Genomic DNA, 25,949 nt, shown 5'->3' on the forward strand with positions numbered 1-25,949 from the left:
AACCCCAGATATTTATTTTTTTTGGAGGGACTGTGACATCTGTCACCCTTCACCCAACTGTCCACTGAATGTTATTGCAAATTGCAAAGAATCTTGAAGGGAAATTGATTGCATATCAACAGCATATTGCCAGAAGCTGCCTCTGCTGTAGTCCAAACTGTGGCAGATAGCTTATTCTTTAGTGGGCAAGATCCATTGGTTTAACAAAAAGACTAAGATGAATTTTGGTATTTTGTACATGTGTGGATAACAAACAGGCTTTAATGGTTCAATTAATAAACAAAACTCTTCAGCTTCTGCCTCCTCAAAGTTCCAAAAAATACAAGCAACCTTGTGACCACAGCAGCCGTTTTTAGAATAACTCATTATTAACATTCTTCAGTGGATGATATATTATCTTCTATGTTGAGGCTACATTTAACCAAGAATTTGGTTGAGACCATAGATCATCCACTTACAAATGCTAATGATGGCGTGTTCTAAGCTGTCACCTTGGCCACAAGCTGACATTTATTTTAAGCAACTGTGGAATGAACTCCATCCATCCATGCATGGTCACACTATATTCTACACTGGCCAAGCCTCCTCTGGGGTATTTTGTTCAGTTATTTTAAAAAGAGTATAGATAAGCTGGAGCAAGTTCAGAGAAGGGCAATGGGGATGATAAGAGGTGTGAAGAACAAAGCATATGTGGAGAGGTTGAAGGAGCTTAGCATGTTCAGCTTGGTGAAGAGAAGAAAGAGGAGGGACATTCTCACACTTGTTTTCTTGTTTCCTGCTGTCCCAGAGATAGACCTAACGGTTTGAAGGCACAGGATTTTTAAAGTAGAAGGAATTTATTGAATGTGAATGGAGGTCAGTAATAGAACTAATTATCTCCTTCTCTGGAGGTCTTCAAAAAGAGGCTGAACAACTACCTCTTGAGGATGCTCTAGTTCAGTGGTTCTCAATCTATGGGTTCCCAGATGTTTTTGCCTTCAACTCCCAGAAATCCTAGCAGCTGGTAAACTGGCTGGGATTTCTGGGAGTTGTAGGCCAAAACACCTAGGGTGAGAACCACTACCTAGCTGGAGATCTTGTGCTGAGCAAGGGGTAGGTCCTGATGGACAATAAGACCCCTTAAAATGTTATATTCAATGATTAACTATTCAAATCCTATATTTTGCCTAAGCCTGGAACTAAAGATAGCTTGCAAAAATTTTAATATTGTTAAACGCACTTGTTTTTTTTCTTCAAATTTGAATTTTCTTGGCAAGATTTGTTGTTGTTTTTTTTTGGGGGGGGGGGCATTTGCCTTCCTCTGAGGCTGAGGGTGTGCGATTTGTACAAGAATAGCCAGTGGGTTTCCATAGCCAAGTATGGATTTAAATCCTGGACTCCAGAGTCATAGTCCGACACTGAAACCACTGCACCATACTGACTCCCTTTAAAAACAATTTTAAAAATTAGGTAAAATATAAAAATATATTGTCTGACATCCTGCATTCCAGTTACACATATGCAACATAGATTTCCATAACTGTTCCATATTTATTTATACTTCCTATTTACAATTCTGGCACTATTGACATGATCATAAACACTCTCCCACCAGAATCTAGGGTATTTCTACAAGTGATGAAGGTCTGTTCTGCTGGTGATTGGGTTGCAGCTGGATGATGTCTCCAGATCCCCTTCTGCCAGAATTTTGTGAAGCAGAATCAGAAGTCAACCCTTACTGCAATTCTTTCTTGTACCACCGATCTCTGGTTGGACAGTGCTGTGAAAGGTATGCCTTATCTATAACTATTTTTGATATTTGATTTATTATTCCATAAGGTTTGGCAGTATTCAATTAGTGAGGGTGGTTTGGTTTTCTTTTTTGCAAGCAGGGTTTTTTTATGGGGGGGGCAGGATATTAACAATTAAAATGAATCAATAAATTATCCTAATAATAATCCAAAATCCCGAATCAGGCACAGGTTGGGCAAGGCTCTATCAGCAAGATGTATTGATTCAGGAGAGATTACGGTCATATTTAACTAGAGCCATGCTTCGGTGCCTTCCTGGATGAGGTCCATCAGGCTGAATGACATATTTCTGGTTCCCCCTAAGCAAAGAACAAATATCATTTTGTTCAAATGACATTAGGCCATTGCACATAAATTCTTCCTCCTTCTCTTGTCAGGTTTGCTCAGGTCACCAATCTCTCCCTCCCTCCCCCCACATCCCAGGTCTTTGCGCTCAGCACGGCGGAGTTCAATTTAACTTATGAAAATCAACCTGTCTCTTCTGTTTCATTCATCATCATCAACAGAATTCATTCTGGAATCCAAACTTGTTTTCCCATTACTGTGTTATATATATTTTTTGATGGAGGGGGAGGGAGAGATGATATATCGAGGAGAAAGCAGACAATGGCAGGGATGCGGCACTCAGCTGTCCTTTAGAGGTAAATGTCTGCCAATACAGGAGAACCCTGGGGATGATGGCCGTCACACTGAAAACTCCCACACAAAGCTGTAAGTGGTGGGTATGGAGAGGAGATTGATCTTTGCATCCAAAATAGAAGTTCATTTTCTTAAGCCAAGTTGCATCACCAAACAGCTGCATTTGACTATTGTCACATTTTAGGAATATCAGAGTTCAGAGGGAGGGGGATGTGGGGTGGGGGTTACACTGAAAGGTGTTTATGGTTGCACTTATTCACTCTTGAACCTTGGTTCTTCAGAGCTTCTGTGAGCTGCAGACAAGGCAAGGACAATCCAAGGTATATTTTGCATCCTGAGACAAATGACAAAATGGTGATTTGGTCCTTCATTCCATGTGCAAAAAGTAACTGCACCGTCTATTGAACTCCAGCACTCGCATTAACATGGGAACTCATGCCACTCTGAAGGGTAGCGGGCCAAATTAAAAAGCATGGCACACTTTGGACCTCATCACATTTATGAAGTCCAGTGTTACACTTTGCCAACTTCTGTAGTGAATCCCAGCACTGACGCTTCCCTATCACACAGCTCGTGTGAATTCATCCTTTATTTCAGGGATGGAAATAGTGTAGTTCTTCAAATCCTGTTAATCTGTTCCTCTCAGTAGCCCTAGCCTCACAATATCGAAAGGTGAGGAATACTGGGATTTGCAGTTTAATAACAGTTTGAATGTCATGCCGTTCCCATGAGATGTATGCCGTTCCATGAGCAGGAAAAGAACTCAGGACAATTCTTTCCACCCAGGGTCCCAGGTTGGTTTCCACCAGCTGAAAGTGACCTTTTGGATTGTAGTCTGCTTATGTGTATGGAACGGGGCAGAAAGGAAAAAATAACATCTGAGGAAGAGTCACAATTTCACAAGGAAAAAGAGGAGGAAAATGCTGGTTCTCTTTGATATGCAAGTGTTATGCATAACAATAAGTCCTCATGGGGGCCATGTGCCACTTTTGACAAGCTGAGGTTGTCCCTCCAGAGAAACCTGGGAGTGTGTGAGCATATGTTCTCTCAGGGTACTCTGCAAATGAGATTATTCAGCAGTCTTGGAACTCTTTTATGAAATAAAAATATAAAGGAATATAATGCAACTTTTGCAAATGCTTCGTTAACATTTGTCTGTCTTGGGTGCAGCTTCAGATAATTGCTTAGTTTCACTTAGGTGCTAGCAGATAATCAGTTATAATTTAATGTGCAATTACTTTCGCTGTAACTTTGCTTCCATACAAATGAAGCTGCCCCTACTGTGTGCCTATACTGGCTCTGGATTCATTCAAGTCCCTTTGTTTGTCGAAAGGTTTGAAATAATGTATCTTTTCCTTTGCCTCAGACTTTCATTTGAAAATCCATGCCAGTGGCCATGAAGTTGAAGGCACTTCCCATAACTTTGTTTTGACTTTGTGTGACTAGGTTTAACCTGTTGTCTCAAGAAAGTGCCCTCAAGATTTCAGTTAGGTGGATGTCTCTCATAAGGTTTCTTTTCTGGATCCAAAAGACATTACTATGCATAGAATGGAGCCCCCAGAGGAGCAATGGGTTAAACCCTTGTGCTGACAGAACTGCTGACTGACAGGTTGGTGGTTCGAATCCAGGGAGAGCAGGTGATCTTGCTCTGTCAGCTCCAGCTACCCATGTAGGGACATGAAAGAAGTCTCCCACAGGATGGAAAAACATCAAACATCCAGGCGTTCCCTGGGCAGTGTCCTTGCAGACAACCAATTCTCTTACACTAGAAGCAACTTGCAGTCTCTCAAGTCGCTCCTGACACAAAAAAGAAAACTATGCATAGAGAACAATATCAGGCCGCAATGGGAGGTGAAGATGGTAGAATCAAGATTGGTGACAAATGTTGGTGGAGAGATCTTTTGAGGTGTACATTGGGTCTTTTGTGGGCAACATAGTAGGATATCAACAAACTGCATGATCAAAAGAATGTGGAAATTAAGATACTGGAAAGAAGTTGGGTATGTTTCACCTGAAGAAAGGAAATTAGATTAAAGAACCATCTTTAAATATCTGAAGAGGTGTCCAAAAATAGGACAAAAACCAATGGATTCAAATTACAAGAAATGAAATTACGTCTAACTATTTAGAATAACTTCCTGGTTAAAAGTGAATGGACTACTTCAGAAGCTGGAGGGCTCTCCTTAGTTGGAAGTTTTAAACCAGAAGCTTGACGGGCACTTCTCAGATTTGCTGTAGCTATGAGTTCCCACATTGGACTTGATTGTCCTTGTAGCCCCCCCCCCCCCCCCACATCCCATTCTATGAATCTAAGTCATCAAGGCAGCAGTGTGAACACAAAATTGGAGAAATGTGTTCAAACAGCAGGAAAAGAGATTACATCTGAATATCTGGAAAACAGTAGGATCTGTTCAACAGTAGAATATGCTGCCTTGGAGTTTGGTGGAGTCTCGTTCTCTAGAAGTGTTTAAGCAGAAGCTGGATGGCCATCTGTCAGGAGTGATCTGATTGCATTTTACTGTATGGCAGAGAGTTCAACTGGATGATCCATGAAGTCTCTTCCAAGACTCTAAGATTCTATTCTATATTCAAACGGTTTCCAATATGCATCTATGAGGCAGGGAAGAAGTGTGCCTATAGGCAATGCCCAATGTTTAGAAAAGTTACTTTTTAAATCTCCATTACTGGCTAACCAATGCTCATTTATGCAATAGACTCAGCCCTAGTAAATGAACATTGGGTGCTAGAGAAATGGGAGAGTATGTTGCATATCCTTCTGATTAAAGATCTTGAGCAATCTTGGGAGAAGAGCCTTTTGCACATAAAATTATACATTGTTCTCTCACTGCAGGGGATTGGACTAGATGGCCCACGTGGCCTCTTCCAATTCTATTCTATTATTCTAAAGCCTACTGGTGTGGGGAGGGCATAGCTTTCTTCTTCTTCTTTATTCGGTCAGTCGTTTCTGACTCTTTGTGACCTCATGGACCAGTCCGCGCCAGAGCTCCCTGTTGTCTGTCACCACCCCCAGTTCCTTCAAGTTCATGCCAGTAACTTCAAGGATACCATCCATCTGTCTTGCCCTTGATCAGCCTCTCTTCCTTTTTCCTTCCATTTTCCCCAGCATCATGATCTTTTCCAAGCTTTCCTGTCTTCTCATGATGTGGCCAAAATACTTCAACTTTGCCCCTAATATCCTTCCCTCTAGTGAGCATTATTTCCTGGAGGATGGACTGGTTGGATCTTCTTGCGATCCAAGGCACTCTCAGGATTTTCCTCCAGCACCAAAGTTCAAAAGCATCTATCTTCCTTTGCTCAGCCTTCCTTATGGTCCAGCTGTCGCATCCATAGGTTACTATGGGGAATACCATTGCTTTGACTATGCGGACCTTTGTTGCCAGTGTGTATAGAAAGCATAGCTAGAAAGTATAAAAACCATGTGGGCCAATAAAGCATGCATATGGTTTCCAGATCTTCAGGGCTACAGTTACTGAGTCCATCAGGCATAAAAGACAGATTTAAGACACACAAAATGTTGATCTAGGGGAAAATGTTTTATTTGCAGATATCCCATTTTCTGTATCAAAAAAACCCCATGTATTTTTAAAAGTCATGTACTGCATGAATTCTCACCTATCTAAGATTTTTCCTATCTGGGATTTCTAATACTTAAAACCCCCACATTATTGATGATTTCTATAAAAACATCAGGTGTCTCTGATTTTAAGGGACGGTCCCTTATTTCAGGAAAATGTCCTGCATCCCAAGGGATCACTGGTTGGGATGTCCTGGGGCCTCAGCCAATGAGGATCCCACCTCCTTTCCCTCCCCCTCTTACCAAAACTCCTCCTCTTCCTCCTTCTCCTCCTCTTTGGCATTTGGCATCACTCTGCTTGCTCCAGGAGGCGAGGAGGGGGTTGAGGGGAGCTAATTGCCAAAAAGGAGCTTGGGGAGGGGGAGGGAAAGGGGGTGGTACCCTCATGGGCTGAGGCCCTGGAAGTCCCGCCCCCTCCTCCACAAGCCTACCCCCCGTGTACCTTATTTTGAAGGCAAACACATGGGAAACCTGTCCAGGAAGTGTATATTTTAACACATACCCTAGGCAGAAAAATATTGTTTGGAAAGAAAAACTGTATGTGTTCTGCTGTCAGGACCCAGGCTGCAGAACACCAATAACCATGCGCAGAGGCCAGACTCTATCTAATATCTTTATTAAAGAAATATATAAAAACAATAAAAACAAGTGAAGGATATAGTTCAGAAGCAGACCTTTCAGATAAGGCCAAATATAGTCCAGAAATGTATTGTCCAATACAAGATATTAGAGTTCAAAGTTTTAATCCACTTGACCGAAACACACACTTTGCCAAGCAATAGTGTGGGGAATAAACAGAGTCTTTAAAGTCCAATGAAGCTTGACAACAAGGCTGAAAAAACTTGATTCTCGACTAGATCCTTGACTGGAGGCAAGATGAACATGAAGCATGAAACATAGTCCGTGGTAAAAACATGAGACAAAGGCAAGGCTTGAAACTTGATCCGGGAAGCAAGGAACTGGGATTACGAAGTCCACACACGATCTCTCTCCTCAAGCTGATCAATTGACTCCGCAAAGTATCCCTGGCGCTAAGCACCTATATTGGGTCTTGTTTTCCCACCAACAGAACTCTTTCCCTAGAGAACGAGAAGCGAAACCCAACTCTGTCCAGATGCATGACTCCTTAGAATTTCCCAAGGAAAGCAGGCCTAATCAGCCATTTGTTTGGCAGCGATTCTCAGGCTTCTGCGATTAGCCTCCCTGACTCCCCTATCTTTGGTATAATTGTCCCTCCGGGAAAACGGGGGGGAGTTCTGTCCAAGGCCTGTTTGGCTGGATTCTTGTGGGCAAATATCAACATCCTGCAGGTGAAGAGGCTCTGGCTCTGGCTGAACCGGCGACAATCCCATGTTTTCCTCTTTTTCTGTCACAATAGTACTAGGAACAGGACTACAAGGCCCATGAGTCATCACATCTGCACATAATAATTCCCGAAAATGCTTTCTGAACAACCATTCATGTAGGAAAAATAATCAAGGGATTATTCCTTCCTGGAAAAGTGAGAAATATTAAGATTTATATGAGTGATTCCCAAAGTGGACACTACCACCCCCTGGTGGGTGTTGCAGCGATCCAGGGGGGCGGTGATGGCCACAGGTGCATTTGCCATATGCATTAATACATATATCTTTCTGTTTAATTGCTATTAGAATTTTTAAAAAATTAATTTCCAGGGAGTGCTGAGTAATATTTTTTTCTGAAAAGGGGGTGGTAGGCCAAATAAGTTTGGGAACCACCGATTTATATCCTTAACTTTGTGCATTGCCACGACCACTTACGCAGGTGTAGTCACACTGGCTAACAGAATCTTAGCCAATATGTTTTGCTTTGTTTCATCTAAGAAATCTTGGAAATCAAAGTATTTTGAGCTTTTCCATGGTTTGCAGTACTCCTTGTTGTCTTGGAACTATTAACACAATAAATATGTTGGATACATTTGCTAGATAGGAAATAATTGTATCCCCCAGCTACCTGTCTAACATATCTCGCTGTGACTGATAAAAATCATTCTTACAATCCATTTATCTCTGAGCATATGTTTGATTAAAGAATAACAGTGGTTTTCCAACTTTCTGCCTCCGGGGAAATCTCTCTGCATAGTCTTATCTGCAGAGGAACCCTTGCATTTCAGTCACAGGACTCCTGTGCTGTCCATTGCAAAGGATTCTGTGCTGTATATTTTGTTGCACATGTTCCGTTCATACAGAGCACTGGCTGTATCCATTGGGACTTACTATTAGGGATGATGAAGAAATTCATTATGCCTGCAATTTTAAGTAAAATGATCTAATTAACACTTCCCAGATGAATAAGCAGAATGAAAAAACAGGGGGGGGGGTGAGAAATTTGTTGAGTTTGGGATTTTAAAAGGTACATAATTGGACTGAAATGAGAACCCAAACCGATAGATACACTTTTCCAAGCAGAGACACTTTTGTCTTTGTAAGGCACATTACTCCAACACTTTGCATCTCAAGATTGCATACATTAAAGACAGTCACACTCAAAACTCTGTGTATCATTATAATATATTAGGAAAAGTTACTGATGCAACTAAAGGTGAATTTTCATGCAGAGAAAAAAGTCTAACACCCCCCCCCCCCCCACACACACACACACAAAAAATATATTGTGGAATCTGTCAACAGCAACTTATTCCCTTCTAAAATACTTTCTTCATCAGTTTCCCAAGCTGTAAAATACAGGTCACCTTTCAGCCGGAATAATTTTATCCCTCCCTTCATGACTCTCCACCTACTGTTACACGCATTTCTCTGTTCTTGACCCTCCACAGCCCACTTCTGGACAGAATTCACTTAACTAAATTGCAAGCATGTCATTATGCTTTCCATCTGTTCCTTTGCCTTCTCTTACTTTTTTCCATTCTTTTATTCTTAACCAAAGATGTGTATGCTTCTATATGTATGTGTGTGTTTGTGTGTGCGTTGACAATTACATGTTTGGAATTCCAGCCAAAAGCAATTCCCTGCCAAGTGGTACCGGACAACTGCTGTGGAGACCGTTTCTTTGGCCTGGAGTGCAATGCACCATTTTGAGAACCCTGGTTTCACCTTGCAGGATACTTGGCATAGAAGTGTAGCACAGCAAGTAAGGAGATGTTAGAATTGGGCTGGGTTAGTTTTCTGCTAACTTCCTTTATTGATTAGTCAAGAATGCTGTAGGTCCCTGGGCCTCTGAGCCCTTTTACTTTATTTTGAAAAGCTATCCATACAGTCCACCTCTCAATCAAATGATTCTCAAGGTGATTCCTGCGCTATAGATTAAAATAATATAACTCAAACCTACAATTTGCACTTCATACATGCCTTCCCATGCCAATACACAGCTTACTGGTCCAAAAGCGTTGAGAAGAAATATGAGACCAGGGCAGGGATGGAAAGTTATTTTTAAAGTACTGAAAAATGGTTGAAAAAATGTATTTCTTGACTGTTGGGAAACACCAATGAAGAGAATTTTGGACTGATAAAACTCTGTAATTTGGGGTGATAGCTTCACAAAATATGCATATTTTCACAAAGAAAAAAGCAGAGATAAATGGAAAATGTTTTTTTCATATGGAAATTGTATAGAATAAGCCTCAAATTGCAAATAGGCTTCAAAAATTACCCAGTTTTTGATGATTTACCAAAATATTATATTCGTAGTCCAGAGCCAGAATAGAGATCTGATTGGGAAATGAAGAAGCAAAATATATTTTCTGATGTAAGTACATGCTACATGGTGATTCACATAATGGAACCTAGTAACGGTAAAGACAGTCCCCATATGTGGCTGAGAGCTTCCTGGTGCATCCGATGACAATTCAGCAGCCATCATGGTCAAGGGGGAGGTTGCTATGTCTGGGCACTGCTGGATTTTCAGAGAGCTGCTTATAAATAGAAGTATTAGCCTGGTACAATAAAACTATCTTTATCTGAAAGCAAAAGAAGAATGGAGGAGACTAACCTGTCTTGGAGCAGTTACTGATAAGGCCCTGTTGTGTGAAGCTCTGACAATTTTAGTACAGACCACAGCCACTCCCACATGACCATCAAACTCAGATATGCTCATATAGAAGAACTATGTCCTTTCATTTGTTGATCCCAGTTTAAAATTAAACGTTGCCCCAATTTGTGGGAGGCGAAATTGTGAGAGGAGCCCAAAGTACCCTTGTTAAGGAAAGCATTACCTTTTGTTCACCGAGTTTTAACTTTGCCGGAACAATTTTTTTTAAATAGCTTTTCCATGTCCTTTCCTTTCCTTTCCTATTTTTGTGATATGTCTGTGCCTTGTGTTGCATGGGAAATCTGGGAGAGAAGGATTATTATTATTATGCCATGTCTCCATGCTGTGCAGTCCTGGGAGTTATAGTTTCCGGAGGTCCATACCCTTCCCTGGATGCATCTGCACTGGAGAATAAATGCAGTCAGGACCCATTTTAATGTTGTTGTTGTTGTTGTTGTTGTTGTTATTGTATGACACAGCAAACAAGATAGATATGCTGGATTTCGTTTCACAAAATCACAAGTCGAACACTTCCCAAGTGTCTAGGACTGTGTGATGTATTTTTGGATGATGCGCGCAGATCCCAGGGTGGCCTTTTGCAGTTGGCAGATCGTAATTTTGTCAATGACTATTGTTTCCAAATGCCGGCTATTATTATTATTATTATTATTACTACTACTACTACTACTACTACTATGCCATGTCTCTATGCTGTGCAGTCCTGGGAGTTATAGTTTTCCAAGGTCCATACTCTTCTCTTAATGCATTTGCTCTTGGACCCCACTTTAAACTCCTTAGCTCCATACTATGTAGTTCTGGGAGTTATAGTTTTCCAAGGTCCACACCCTTCTCTGTGGACAGCTGAGAGAGAGGGGGGAGGGGGAGGTGTGTGTATTTATGTGTGTGTGTGTGTGTGTGTGCTTTCCCTCCCTCCCTCCCTGCTTCCTTGCTTCTGGAATTGAAGACACGTAACAGCTGACATTTCAAAGAGAGTTTTTTCCCAACAAAGAATGGGGGAAGGGGAATGGGGAGTGATGCTTAGCGATTAAAGTGTGATAACAAATCTACTGAAAGAATGCTGAGTGCCACTGATACATTTAACATTATGATGGAAGTAGGGACATCATCTGTTTCATTCCCGATTGTGGAACTCACTGCCCATTGAGATTAGGCAAGCCCCCACATTAGTAGCCTTCAAGAAAGACCTGAAAACATGGCTCTTCCGTTGTGCTTTTGGAGAGTAACTACTATATACTTCTTCTCTGTTGCTCCCCTCCAATATCTATCCTCTAGACTGCACCATTATCTTATGACCTTGTTCTTTGTGGTTTTTATTCTTATTTCTTTCTCACCCCGAGTTTTAACTTAGTGTTCATGTGGCCCGCCCTTGTTTTTATTGTTCCCCTGATTTTGCGTTGTAATGTATATTATTATCTATTGTATTGTTCAGTGTATTTTGATGTGTTGTTCTTTTATATTCTGTTATATTGTATTGTTCTGGGCATGGCCCCATGTAAGCCGCCCCGAGTCCCCATGGGGGAGATGGTGGCGGGGTATAAATAAATTATTATTATTATTATTATTATTATTATTATTATTATTATTATTCCAACACAGAGTCAGACTGAGCTCTATACTTCCCAGCTTCAATGTGATGAGTGATAAGTGAGAGGCTCTGTCATCCCACACTTTCAACTCCTTTTTAGATCCCAGTTTCTCTCTCTCTTCTATCTTCCTCCCTTTTTTCTTGACTTATTTCAGTTATTACAAACTGAGTTCAAATTGCAAAAACAGTTTGTATTCAACAGAAAACAAAACCATGCCCTTACCAGTAGTTTTCATAAGACTGTTAATGATGTAAACTGTGCATTTTGAAATAAACGACTAGACCTCTGAATGAAAATATGGGTGGCCAGCTGAGGCCTTAGGAAGTCAAGACATGTTTCTTGGGGGAAGGTGGTGGTGGTGTTCCGTCCCCCAGGACGATGGTTTGCCTTACCTATTGGTCGTTTGTTTGTTTTCCCTCCTTTACATTTTGTTTGAGCCTCTGGCTGCAAAAGCCTAGGAAAAGTGGCTTGGAATCTGCAAGAGCTGGCTGCAGTTTTCTTTGCAGTGATTGGTCAAAGAATGCAACATCTTAGGACCGCCCTTTTTACCAGGGTCTAGTCTCCATTTTGGAGCTTCATTCTGGCTATAGTCTTCCAACGTGCTGGAGCTGTGCAAGGCTAACTGGGACAAATCATCCTCAAAACCAGGCCAATCTAAGCCTATCCAAATTAGATAAGTATTGAATTATACTGATCTGGAATAGGAATTCTAGTTAGAGGAGCAGGGTTATTCCATCGCTTCTAGAACTAATCTTTGCTGTAAAGATAGGGAAGGAAAGAGTTTCTCCTTCTAATATAGACAGCGTGATTAGGGTATAGTGGTTTTATAATCACCTTTGCCTTCTGGAACCAGGGATAATTCTGCAACTAAACCTATGGAAATTTGTTTCATTTTCTGCAACTTTAAGATCTGTGCCAGGTTTACAACCTTGTATGAATAAACATCCTTTTTTGAAGTTCTCCAGACTCAGTCGTTCAATATCTATAGGACAGCTTATAGGGATTTGCAGTTCGCCCGGATAAAGGACGGCACGTTTCAGTTTTATAGTTTTTTATTGTCCGGCGGACGGCACAGTTTTGAGGACGATCAGCGGTTTTTCCGCTTGAGCTAGCCTGCACGGCCATAGAGACTTTGATTTTGTTGGTCTGTTGCAGTGAAGCTTGCTGCCAGGCCGAAAGGCAAGTGAGAGAGTGGGGCTCCATTCCTTCAGCCTCTGCAGTATCCTGCTCTTCAGCTCGCGTGTGTGCGAGTAGCCCCGCGGCTGCTTCTGCAATTGCACAGCTGTGCAAAACCCAGCAATCTACCCTGAGCTCCTTCAGCGGCAGGCATCGAGCCGCGGAGCTCCAGCAGTAGTTCTTGGGCTCACACGGAGGTGGTGAGTCCAGAAGCACCAGGCCGGGACCCAGATAAGCCTGGCAACTCCGAAAGAAAGTTCTGGCTGAGTCTTCACAGTGGCTAGGATCTCGGCCGGGACAGTCGCCTGGCGGTGGTGACCTGCCTCATCGTCCAGCAGTGGTGACCTGCCTCATCGTCCTGCGGTGGTGACCCATTTCATCGACCTGCGGTGGTGACCTGTTTCATCGACCTGCGGCGGTGACCTGTCTCATCGTCCTGCGGTGGTGACCTCCCTTCACAGCGGGGAGGAGGCGTCTCTTCTCTCCTCCTTTCCAAAGCCAGCCTCGGTGCTCCTTCGGCGGCAGGCCTCGAGCCGCAGAGCACGAGGTGCTTGAAAATTTGGCGAAGTCGCCATTTTGGCAGTTTACGTCACTCGGGCAAGGGAGGTATCAAGTGGCAAGTTGCTGTCAGTTGGCATTTTGCAACTTGCCCACCAAAATCTGGCGCCAAAGGTCACAATCTTTGTAAAGTATAGTTACTTAGTGATATATATTGCTATGGTTAAGTGTTGTGCATTGTATTATATATTGCATTTGCTTTTATTGTAAATTTACTTGCTGGTATGTTGTATTTGCTTTTGTTGTAAATTTACTTGCTATTAAGAATACATAATGTCTATGCAATTTCAAGACGATACAGATGGTATACCTCCTTCTGAGGCTGAAAGTAGGAATGAAAGGCCCCAAAGGATAAAGCACCCTTCAGCCAAGATGCTAGCCCATCTAATAGATGAAAAGGAGCTCCTCCATGTGAGGTTAGGTTCGGCATGGGAGCGAATTGTAACATTGATGGACAGAATTGAGAGCTTGGGTATTACAAGGGTGCCATCCATATTACAGACAGACCTTGAAGAGACCTTCGGTCTCTGGAGGGGTTTGGTGTCTAAGATAGTCCAGGTCCTCGAGCGCATTAACGCCAAGGATTCAGAGTTAGAAATAGTGAGTGTTTTAGCTGACACTAATGAGAAAGAAAATAGGGTGAGGGCAATCCTAGCTTCCTTATGCAGCCATGAGACCAATCTTTTAAAATCACCTGCTGTGGCACTTAGTCTTAAGTCCAACCGGTCTAGCCAGGTATCTAAACTAAGGGAGCGTGCATCGTCTAAACACAGCCACTCTAGCAAGTCTTCTGCTGCTGGGAGTGCCATCTCTTCCCTAGCTGCCTTGCACATTAAGGAGGCTGCACGTCTGGAGCTACAGAGCAAGGTTGCGGAGGCGGAAGCTGATGCAAAAGCAGCTGACCACACTTTCCACCTTAAAGAGGAGGAACAGCGACTCCAAATAGAACAGGCCCAAAGGCAATGTGAAATAGAAATGCTTAGAATAAGGATGGATGCTACTGCCAAAAAGGTAAAAGCTGAGACTTTGGCCAAGGTCCTAAGTGGGCAACTCACAGAAGAAAATGTAAGTCAGTTGCCAATGCAGGACCCTTCCTCCAAGGTGCTTGTGCACCTTAATAGTTTAAACAGCCAGCTTTCTGACGAGGAACATGAAGACTTCTCTCTTCGGTCAGAACAGGGCCCTAAAGTTGCCTTCGGGTTGCCTAAAGTTCAGAGCATCATAGCGGGGAGCTCGTCTTTGCTCAGGTTGCCTGTGCCTCCTACTAAGATTCCTGAACAGTCAGCCAAACCATCAAAGCCTACCACCAATTGGGCCCTACAAGCAAGTCCAAAGGGAACCATCGGTCCATCTACAGACGATGTCATCCCTCCAAAAGACCAAAGGTCGACGCAAGGAGTATGGTGGGATTTCTCCCCACAGCAGCCAACGCCACACTTGTTCCCGTCGACGCCAGAATCCCAACTCGTCTCGATCCTTAGAAGTCCCAAAAGAGACCTCAAAGACAAGGGAGTTGAAAAGTTTTCAGACAAGCCTGAAGAGTTCCTTCTCTGGAAGGTTACCTTCAAGAGGGCAATTAGAGACTTAAAGTTGTTGCCTGAAGAAGAGCTGACCCTGCTAGGCGCCTGGTTGGGTCCAGCATCATCTTCTCAAGTTAAGAGAATATATTCAGCCCACGTAGCTGATCCCAACAAAGCCTTGGAAAAGGCCTGGGACAGATTAGACCAGCGGTATGGAGCTAGCACGGAGATTGAAGCATCTCTAATGGACAAGCTGCAAAGGTTCCCAACCTTAAAGCTCAAGGACTGCAAGCTCTTGTGGGACCTCAGTGATCTTCTTGCAGAGTTAGAGTCGGCCAAGGAGAATCCAGAGTTGCCTGGACTGCAGTGCCTCGATCAGCATCTGTCCCAGCGGCAGATTCTGGACAAACTTCCCTTTGCCCTGCAGGAAGACTGGGGGAAACAGGTTTTTAACTACAAGGAGGCCCATTCTCAGGCGTACCCACCATTTTCCCATCTGGTCCAGTTCATCACCAGAGCGGCCAGGGAAAGGAATGATCCACAGACGGGCCTGCCCACCTTATATCAAGGGATCCATACAGGGAAGGCGCCTGAAGTGGACAAGAAACCACCTAGAGAGGCCAATAGACCTGTCAGCGTAAAGGCAGTCGAAACTCAACACAAGACTGACGAACCCAGGTCAGAGGTAAAAGAGTTGCTTTGCCCTATTCACCAAAAGCCTCACAGCTTGGCCAACTGCAGGGAGTTTAGTAGGAAGACATACAAAGAAAGGCAACAGCTAGTTCAAAAGCAGGGAATCTGCTTTAGATGCTGTGGAGCAACTCCGCACTTTGCATCCAACTGCAAAGAAAACGTCAAGTGCGAGAAATGCAACAGCGTCAAGCATTGCACCGCAATGCACAACTCCAATGGTGTCTCCCACACCAAAGGGGACATTTCACCAAAGGAAAGGACAGCAAGCGAAGATACCGACAAGCCGGCTGCACCGCAGATGCAGGTGGAAGTTTCAGCAGTCGCCTGTACAGAGCTGTGTTCTGACTCGCACCAGTACAGAGTTTGTCATCCTATCTGCCTAGCGGATGTATATCCAGCCAAGAGCCCTTGGCTTAGAAAGAGACTCTATGTGGCCCTGGATTCACAGAGCGACGCCTCCCTGGCTACTCCAGAGTTCTTCCGCATGTTTGACCTTAAAACCAAGATGGTTGACTACACTATGACTACGTGTGCAGGAAAAAAGAAGTTGCAGGGTCGCATAGCATCCGGCTTTGTTGTTTCCTCTTGCGACCAGAAGAGGCAGTTCAAGTTGCCAGACCTGATTGAGTGTTCCTCTATTCCCCGGAACAAAAGGCAAATTGTAACTAGAGAAGTTGTGGAGGCTCATCCACATTTGCGACGATTAAAGAATGCCATACCTGCTTTCCGTCCAGATGTGGACATTGCCCTTCTGCTTGGTGCGGACTGTCCGAACTTGTTCTATGTGAACGACCAAGTTAAGGGACCTCCAGGGGCGCCCATTGCTCAGCTGCTACCACTAGGCTGGACAGTTACAGGCCCAGTGTGCATAAACAAGATGCACTCACCATCGTCGTTGGACTCCAATCAAGCACAGGTGCTTAAAGGTGGACGTCCTACACTTGTGCGCAGTTGCCTAAGTCACATCTCAGTCTACTGCCAAGCAATAACTCCAGAGTATTCCTCCATTTTCAAAGTCTCTGAGAGAGACGAAGCCACAGCGCTCTCGAAAGATGAGCAAAGGTTTTCGGACATTATGAATGCTCAAGTCTCACGAAGTGCAGAGGTGAAAGCCTGCAAATCAACCACAGAAATCAAGATGGGCCAAAGATCTTGCCTGGAACCACACCGTTTTGAACGTTTTTCGGAGTGGCACAGTCTTCTTAGAGCAGTTGCTAGGCTTATACATCGTTTAGCTTGCAAAGATAGTGAGCCTGTACAGGTCCAGGATATGATAAAGGCTAAGAGCGTCATATTCAAGTCAGTACAGAGATCTGCTTTCAAGCAGGAAATAGCTAGGCTAGAGCAAGGGCTCAACATCCCTAATCAAAGTCTTCTAAATGAGTTAAACCCATTTCTAGACAAGGAGGGTATTTTGAGAGTTGGAGGAAGGTTAGCCAAAGCTAAACTCAAGGCGTGCGTAAAAAACCCCATCATCATACCCCCTAATAGTCACACTGCATTGCTGCTCGTTCGGCATCACCATGAAAGGATCCATCATCAGGGTAGAACTCTAACTGAGGCAGCCCTTAGAAATGAAGGTCTGTGGGTAGTTAATGCCAAAAGGTTGGTCAACAGTTGTATTTTCAAATGTGTTAAATGCAGGCGCCTTAGGCGAAACTGTCAAAGTCAGTTGATGGCAGAACTACCTCAGGATAGGACTTTGACAGACCCACCCTTTTCCCATGTGGGAATCGATGTGTTTGGTCCTTGGGAGGTTGTCACTAGGAAAACCAGGGGTGGTGTTGTAAATAACAAGAGGTGGGCAGTTTTGTTTACTTGTTCAGTAATACGAGCTGTCCATATAGAAGTCATAGAAGGGATGGACACTTCATCATTTTTAAACGCATTAAAAAGGTCCATAGCCCTCAGAGGGCCAATTAAGTCAATTCGGTCGGACTGTGGCACCAATTTTGTAGGTGCGACCAAAGAACTCAATTGTGTGTCTAGGTTTGGGAGAGACCCAAAGGTTCAGAACTTTACGAATACTGAACAAATTATGTGGACTTTCAATGTTCCTCACGCCTCCCACATGGGTGGTGTTTGGGAGAGGATGATTGGTATTAGTCGCAAAATCCTTAATGCCATGCTTTTGAGTCATAGGTCATTGACGCATGATGTTTTGGTGACACTTATGGCGGAAGTTACCGCAATTATCAACAACCGGCCGCTGGTTCCCCTTACCAGTGACCCTGAGAACTTACAACCACTGACTCCTGCACTTATTTTGACACAAAAGGTGCCAGGATGGAAGGACATCATGTTGCCAGTTCCGGACGGAACTCACCGTGCCCTGTGGAAACAGGTGCAGTCCTTGGCCAACCACTTTTGGAAAAGGTGGAAAGCTGAGTACTTAAGCCAGCTTCAAGCTAGAAGAATCTGGCAAAGCCCACAGGACAACATTGAGGTTAACAACGTTGTGTTGTTAAAGGACAAAGACTTGCCCCGCCATGCATGGCCCATGGGCATTGTATTAAAGACCTTTCCTTGCCCGGACGGTAAGGTCAGGAAAGTTCAATTAAAGACTTGCAACAGAGGCAAAGTGTCCATTTTGGACAGACCAATTAGTGACCTCGTGTTGCTTATTGGAGATGTTTAAAGTTCTAGTGTTTGTATTGTTGTGTATACAAAGGTGTTTGTATGTTTTTGATTGGTAAATTCCCACATCCTGGGAATTTAGCGGGGAGTGTTCCGTCCCCCAGGACGATGGTTTGCCTTACCTATTGGTCGTTTGTTTGTTTTCCCTCCTTTACATTTTGTTTGAGCCTCTGGCTGCAAAAGCCTAGGAAAAGTGGCTTGGAATCTGCAAGAGCTGGCTGCAGTTTTCTTTGCAGTGATTGGTCAAAGAATGCAACATCTTAGGACCGCCCTTTTTACCAGGGTCTAGTCTCCATTTTGGAGCTTCATTCTGGCTATAGTCTTCCAACGTGCTGGAGCTGTGCAAGGCTAACTGGGACAAATCATCCTCAAAACCAGGCCAATCTAAGCCTATCCAAATTAGATAAGTATTGAATTATACTGATCTGGAATAGGAATTCTAGTTAGAGGAGCAGGGTTATTCCATCGCTTCTAGAACTAATCTTTGCTGTAAAGATAGGGAAGGAAAGAGTTTCTCCTTCTAATATAGACAGCGTGATTAGGGTATAGTGGTTTTATAATCACCTTTGCCTTCTGGAACCAGGGATAATTCTGCAACTAAACCTATGGAAATTTGTTTCATTTTCTGCAACTTTAAGATCTGTGCCAGGTTTACAACCTTGTATGAATAAACATCCTTTTTTGAAGTTCTCCAGACTCAGTCGTTCAATATCTATAGGACAGCTTATAGGGATTTGCAGTTCGCCCGGATAAAGGACGGCACGTTTCAGTTTTATAGTTTTTTATTGTCCGGCGGACGGCACAGGTGGAAAGGACTCCACATAAACAGAGATAAACAGCTAACCTTTCTTCCCCAGTCACATTTTCAAGACCTTGTGAGGAATATATGCACACACACAAAGAAGGGCAGGGGAAGGGGGGAGAGAGGGGAAAGAAAGAGAAAGAGATGGGTGAACTGAAGAAGATAAATGAAAAATTGTATGAAGTTCCACACCAGTTATACAGAATATAATACTGAGGAAAGTATAGCATATAAAGCCTGAACCAGGAGTGTTTCATATTGTTTCTTATCTTTTCCAACCTCAAACGTGCTCAACTATCCACTTCTGTCTGCTCCAGGTATAGCTGTGTAGTTAATTAAAAAGAAGGGGGAAATGCCTTGTTTAATTGCTTTAGGGGAAGGAAATAAACCATTCTTAGTTCTGCTGGAAAATTATACCAGATGTCTATGGCAATAAAGAGACAATTATACTCAGGATAACGTGAGGGTTTTCAGTGGGAAATCCTGACAAATCTGGGTGTTTACTTAACAAAGGTAAATACACTAAATAAATAACAAGCTGGATTTAGATTATGCATCGCCACATGCGGAATTACAGAGCTTCCCAGCTCATAATTCATAGCTATCCAGCATGGAACAATAGGAAGTTGAAGTTTCTTGTTTAGCCTGCACAGAACAAAGAGGGAAAGGATGCCTTAAGGGCACCATTTTGAAATAAGATACAAGATACCACTGCACTGGCTTCATGCAACCTCTGAAATATGTCTTTACAATGTCCAGAAAAGAAAGCAAAGAGAAAGATGTGCATCATCTGGTATGCTATTGTTGCACTAATGTAGGGACTGGAACTTAGCTATGCGCCGTATTTAAGATATCTCTAAATGCTGAGATAGGTAGGTAGTGTCTATTGCAGTTATGAATACATAAACTTGTGCTATGTTTCCCCAAATGCTTTGTATTCACTTAACACACTGTAATCATGATTGTGGTGTTATTGCCATGTTCATAAATGCCCTCCCAAACCTGCTTTACTAGGCAGTAGATGCACTCAGTGATGGAGGTCTGTTCATTTGGGGATCGGGGTGCAGGAAATGGATGTTTTCACACACCTCTCCCAGTCTGCAACATCAGGAGAAGGAATCCTGTTCTAGTCTTTGTTGTATTTTTGTTCATCAATGAGAAGCATTAGAAATGCCATTCTCATAAAGGTTTGCCTTAGGATCGCCGGATGAAGACGCAACAACAACAGCAAAAATATATGGTGGGTTTGTCAACTGGAGCAGGTCCAGAAGCTAATTCTCTCATGTATGGATTTTTCAGGCCTCGCAGATTGCCAAACATGCAAACAAAGCTAAACGAAGCAAACATGCAATGAACAGTTTGTGTCCTTGTCTCTAAAGCAGCAGAAAAGTAAGTTCTCCATCCATTGGTGGCAGAGGTAGGGATAAGCTAAATCCCCACTCTTTGTGATAACAGTGAGATTTAGGGAAGACTTTTTGCCTATGGTGGCAGCAGTGATTTAGGCAGAACCTTGCATCTGATGGAAAAAGTGGTAGAATAGAGGCAGGAGCCTCACAGTTGTCCCCGGATGGCATTGGGATATATGGCTCCCAACTTCATTGCCTATGGTGGCAAAGGCTATTAGGACTTGCAGCCGAACAACATCTGGCAGGCTTGCAAGATTACCTCTCTGGTTTAGAAACATCATATATGTCCTTAGAAGTTTATAAGGTCCTAAACTAGTCCTAAAGAAAGACAACAACCTCTAGCAGCAGATTTGGGCAGCAGATTGCTACCCATTTAATTGAATATTTTGCTTTCAGGAAGAGGGAAAAGTGCTTATGGGATAGCATATTTTGAATGCCAAAATAACTAAAGCACTATATAGGGATATAGTTCTTCATTAATTTTGCTCTCAAAGGAAACAAATTAATCATTTTAAGAGTTTTATTCTTACTAATAGAAAGTATTTGAAAATGGATGTGATTTTCAGTTTTTTAGGAGTTTGGTACTAATTCTGCACAAAAATGCATGTTGTTGTTTTATTCTGAAAACAGCATTTTCTGCATAGGAAATGTTTCCTTGCCTAAATGTTGTTTTCTGTGAAGGAAAATACTGTATTCTTCATGAAATTGACAGATGCCTAACTGCAAGATTCTGGTCACCTCAAGATTCTCATAGAAGCACATTTTTCAACCATTTTTCAAATAGTTTGGAATATCTTCCTGTTCCTTAACTTCCATGGCTGGCTTCCATGTTAATGGAGTGGTGAAACTGCTATGCATTTTAATCAGAACTTTAATGGAGCTTTCCAAAGTGCTGGGTTCTATCAGTTTAAGAGCCAAATTTCTGAGTCTTGTGCTGCTCCTTTAAATCTCAGATTAAAAATTCGAGGAAATTAATTGCCCACTAACATGGTTGTTATCATTTGTTACTGGTATAGAGTACCATTTGTTACTCACCTTCAGAAATTAGTATCTGTTGTGTGGGCACTTCTGCTAAGACTTGTTGAAGTAACATCTATAAAAGTGATACAAAGAATCCTTTCTTTCTTCTGCCTTCCTTCAGCTAAGTACCATTTGCCTATGTACTACCCCATTCCAATCTTTGAAAAACAATCTCAAACCAATACCATTCATGGATGGTATTTTTATGTACATGTGACATGAACTATTTACCCTCCGGGTAAATTGACAGAATATGAAACAATCTATTCAACAAACCATCCCTGAATTATTAAATAATCGCTGAATTATTATTCTAATAGCTGGATTCAGCTAAATTATTTAAAAAATGGACTCCAGATGAATAGCCACTCTCCAGTTCTTTGGCTAGACTCCCTTGGATCAAATAGGTATTTTTAATCTAAAGATGAACATTGAAAAGGAGAAAGGCTCTTTCCCTGGAACTTAAAAGCTTCCCTACCTTGATAAAATATTCAGGCTGTTGAGTGTTTTGTTCATTTGACAACTTAATCCTTCATACAGTACAAGAGACTTTGGTATTTCTAAAAAACAAACAAACCTATACCACTGCTAAAGATACTGTGACATAGATTGGGATTGGAAAGGTGAGCCAATGGGCTGCATGTCGCCTTCAGAATTAGCTTGAGGCTTTTACATACCTTTATCTCCCCCTTTTTAAAGAAACCCTATTAACTCAAAAGAGTGAGAAGACAATTTCACCATAGTTGCAACTTCCACAAATTGAGGATAAAAAATAAGAAGCATACAAATACCTTTAAATTTAGTGCTTTCACCATGAAGCTCTTCCCGCTCACTCTGCGCACTAGAAAGGTCCTGTCCTGAGAAGTGGCAAGCCTATTTCCAAAGCTGGTGAGGTCTTGTGATACAGAGCAATCAAACTAAGCCTTCATTTATGTGATTTTTGAGCAGGCCCATGTATTATGGAGAAATCTGCATCATTTGACTTTTTATTTCAACATTCTTTCTAATAGTTTATCATTTTTGAGATATTTTACCATTTTTAAGTTAAGTAGAACTATCTTGAAAGTTCCTGGTGCTTCCCCCCCCCCATATAAATTCTACTTAATCAGACTGATTAATGTTCTTAGTAGGTTCAACCTCACTCACATCTCACTCTAGGTCTTGGACAATGTTACAAGTCAAGGGTCTCCTCTCAAGTCTGGTCCATAACCAACTGTTCTAGCACAACCATTTACATTTTACCTTGTTAAGACAGGCACCCTTTATCCATTCAGTATGGGGATATAAGGTACAGCTTATATCATGATCTCCTTTAGATGTTTCCATAATTTCATTCTCTATCTTAAGATCCTCCTGAGCTTTTGGTAAGGGAATGATAGCATAGTGATTCTTTACTTCTGGGGTTCGATTATGTCATTGGAGTGGTGACCCAAGGTTTCTAGTTCACTCAATATTCTGTTTGTGTGTATATTCCCATTGACTTCTGATAATGCCATGAATTTTACAGGGTTTTTTATGTAAGGAAAACTCTCATTTGTGTTTTTGCCTGTTTCTTCCTCTGAAATATAGCTTACAAGACCTGGTATTCCTAGGCAATCTCCCACTCAAGTACTACTCAGGGCTGACCTTGCTTAGCTTCCAAGATAATATACAAAACAGAAACAAGCAAAATATTGTCTAAAAAGCGACATGTGGACCTGGACGCCAATTTTGTGGCACCTGAAGTACTACACCAGTCCCCTGAAGACCTCAATCTCACAGCTTTAAAAAAAAAAGCTGCAATTTTTCAAGCAGTGTTTACTTCCAAACCATGCATAATGCCCCTCAATTGAGTGAAATGGCACAAAATTACTCCTGCTTTACCCCATAAGCATCTCAGATCCCCAATTATCCCCAAATGCCTCCATTTTACACTGCACTTCCTCCAAAAATGGCAATTTGAAGAACCATGATATCATTTCCTGCCATTTTGAGACAGACTGTAATGGAAAATGGTGGCATTTGGACTTGCTGAGGAGGTGCAGCCTATGGGGTGCCTTGGTAAAATTAGTCCCAGCCCTCTACATAGTTGTTCACCACCGATATGGAGCAATACCACCTCTGGAACCCCCTCCTCTAGCATTTGTACAGAGTTTGTGTCCTGAAATGGTCTACTCCTCTGACATGTTCCTTTTCAACAGGTTTTCCACCTTATACCCACTATACTAGTGGCCCCCAGTGGCAGTAGGTCAGCAATTTGAATCTGAGGAGTGTGGTGAGCTGCCACTGTTAGCCCCAGCTTCTGCCAACGTAACAGTTCAAAAACATGCAAATGTGAGTAGATCAATAGGTACCGCTCCGGTAGGGAAGGTAACAGAGTTTGTGTCCTGAAATGGTCTACTCCTCTGACATGTTCCTTTTCAACAGGTTTTCCACCTTATACCCACTATACTAGTGGCCCCCAGTGGCAATAGGTCAGCAATTTGAATCTGGGGAGTGTGGTGAGCTGCCACTGTTAGCCCCAGCTTCTGCCAACGTAACAGTTCAAAAACATGCAAATGTGAGTAGATCAATAGGTACCGCTCCGGTAGGGAAGGTAACAGAGTTTGTGTCCTGAAATGGTCTACTCCTCTGACATGTTCCTTTTCAACAGGTTTTCCACCTTATACCCACTATACTAGTGGCCCCCAGTGGCAATAGGTCAGCAATTTGAATCTGGGGAGTGTGGTGAGCTGCCACTGTTAGCCCCAGCTTCTGCCAACGTAACAGTTCAAAAACATGCAAATATGAGTAGATCAATAGGTACCACTCCGGTAGGGAAGGTAACGACATTCCATGCAGTCATGCCGGCAACATGACCTTGGAGGCATCTACGGACAAAGCCAGCTCTTCGGCTTATAAATGTCCTGAGAGTTGGACATGACTAGACTTAATGTCAGGGGAAAACCTTTTCCTTTTCCTTTACCTACCCACTATACTTAATTTTTTTCCAGCCCCCACTCAAAATAACGCAGGTGGTCTGCTTCTCTTATTTTACTTGGAGGCTTCTGGCATCTGCTTGCTTGGCTTATAAATAAATCTGATACTGCCCAGGGTTATTGGGGCAGCTGGTATAAATGCAGAGGCAGAGCCAGGTTGAAATCCCCAGTGAGTTATGAAACCCACTTGGTGATCCGAGGCCAGTCATTCTCCTAAGTTTGATGGATCTCAGAGAGGTATTGTTAGAATAAAATAAGGAGGAAGGGGAGGAAGATCATTTAGGCTGACCTGAACTCAGTACTTTTTAATACAAAAGTACAAATGTAGCTAATAAATCATTAAATAAATGTATACAAGAAATGAAACCGCACACACATCCTCTTGATTTCTCACTAGTTTTGCTTCGTGCTCCCATTTCTATCCAAGAATAGAAGTGCTTTGGAAAGCAACTAGTGCATCTTCAGATCAGCCGAGGAATGTGCTACACGAGGAAAATCATCCATGCTTCTGTTAGCCGCAGGGAGGACTCATACTACAGAAATGGTACAAAGGAGCTTTGATACATTAGAGGAATGGGGCCAATAAATAAAGGATCACAAAAGCGCCTCATCAGATGCTCCCCTTAATAATGGTCTTCTTCACTTCATATTGTTCTTCTGTAGGATGCTCAGCAGCTATGAATATGTGTATGCAGCCTTACCCCCAGTGAATTCTCCACTCATCTCAGCAGCAGAGCACACATTTTAGTTCACCCAGAATTGTTGGGGAAAGTTAGATCAATGCAAATGCAGCATGTGAATTTTAAAAGTACTACTTGGAAATAGTACCTTTTTCAAAAGCATGTAGTCCATTATTCTGTGGAGGGTTTGTACATTTAGCGGAAATAGAGCTGTAACTAACATCAGGCGGAGAGTGGCATTCAACTCAGAGGCAGCTGCAAGATGCTGGAAGAGAGAACTTTGTACTGACAGGCCTATATTTCACCTTCCTAACTTTGCACGCTGCCTTCAGCTATAATAGAAGATGTTGTCCCATCTCCTATATGAAATAAAGATTCAACTCCACCCTTATCCCAGGGCCCTTTTAGACTGATTCCAGGTTTTGTGTTTATCCCAGATTATCTGGCAGTGCAGACTCACACAATCCAGTTTAAAGCAGAAAACCTGAGATCAAATCCTGGAAGAGCCCTCAGTTGGCTTCTGTATATGAAAATGTTCTTATATAAGTTCTCTACATATGTGATGACAGTGGAGTTGAAGTTCCTGATCCATGGATTCTCCCAATGTAACTGCTATAATATAGTAGGACTTGATACCACATGGGCAGGCTCTGTCATCACATTACCCTCCCCCCACCCCCAATCTGGACTGTGCAATACTCAAGTGGAAAATGCACCTTTTAGATTTGGCCATGAATCAGGAATGAGCCATAGACAGCAATCAGAGACAGGAGGTTTAGTAAGCAGTCAGAGCTCAGGGAGTAGGGCTTTGTTTACACCACAAAATAACCCAACTGTAATTCAGATCATTTAGTCCTAGAG

The 25,949-nt window shown here is 42.6% G+C and overlaps 1 long non-coding RNA gene across 1 annotated transcript in view; it reads left to right on the forward strand.

Annotated features, from left to right (window-relative positions):
* Positions 1–25,949, forward strand: part of LOC134299660 (uncharacterized) — a 136,768-nt gene that overhangs the window by 10,047 nt on the left and 100,772 nt on the right. Inside the window, exon 2 of the long non-coding RNA XR_010006917.1 lies at positions 1,595–1,768. This is a non-coding gene — a long non-coding RNA (uncharacterized LOC134299660). The remainder of the gene's footprint in view (positions 1–1,594; positions 1,769–25,949) is intronic.

This window comes from Anolis carolinensis, chromosome 5 (genome assembly GCF_035594765.1).
Source record: "Anolis carolinensis isolate JA03-04 chromosome 5, rAnoCar3.1.pri, whole genome shotgun sequence".
NCBI classification, from domain to species: Eukaryota; Metazoa; Chordata; class Lepidosauria; order Squamata; family Dactyloidae; genus Anolis; species Anolis carolinensis.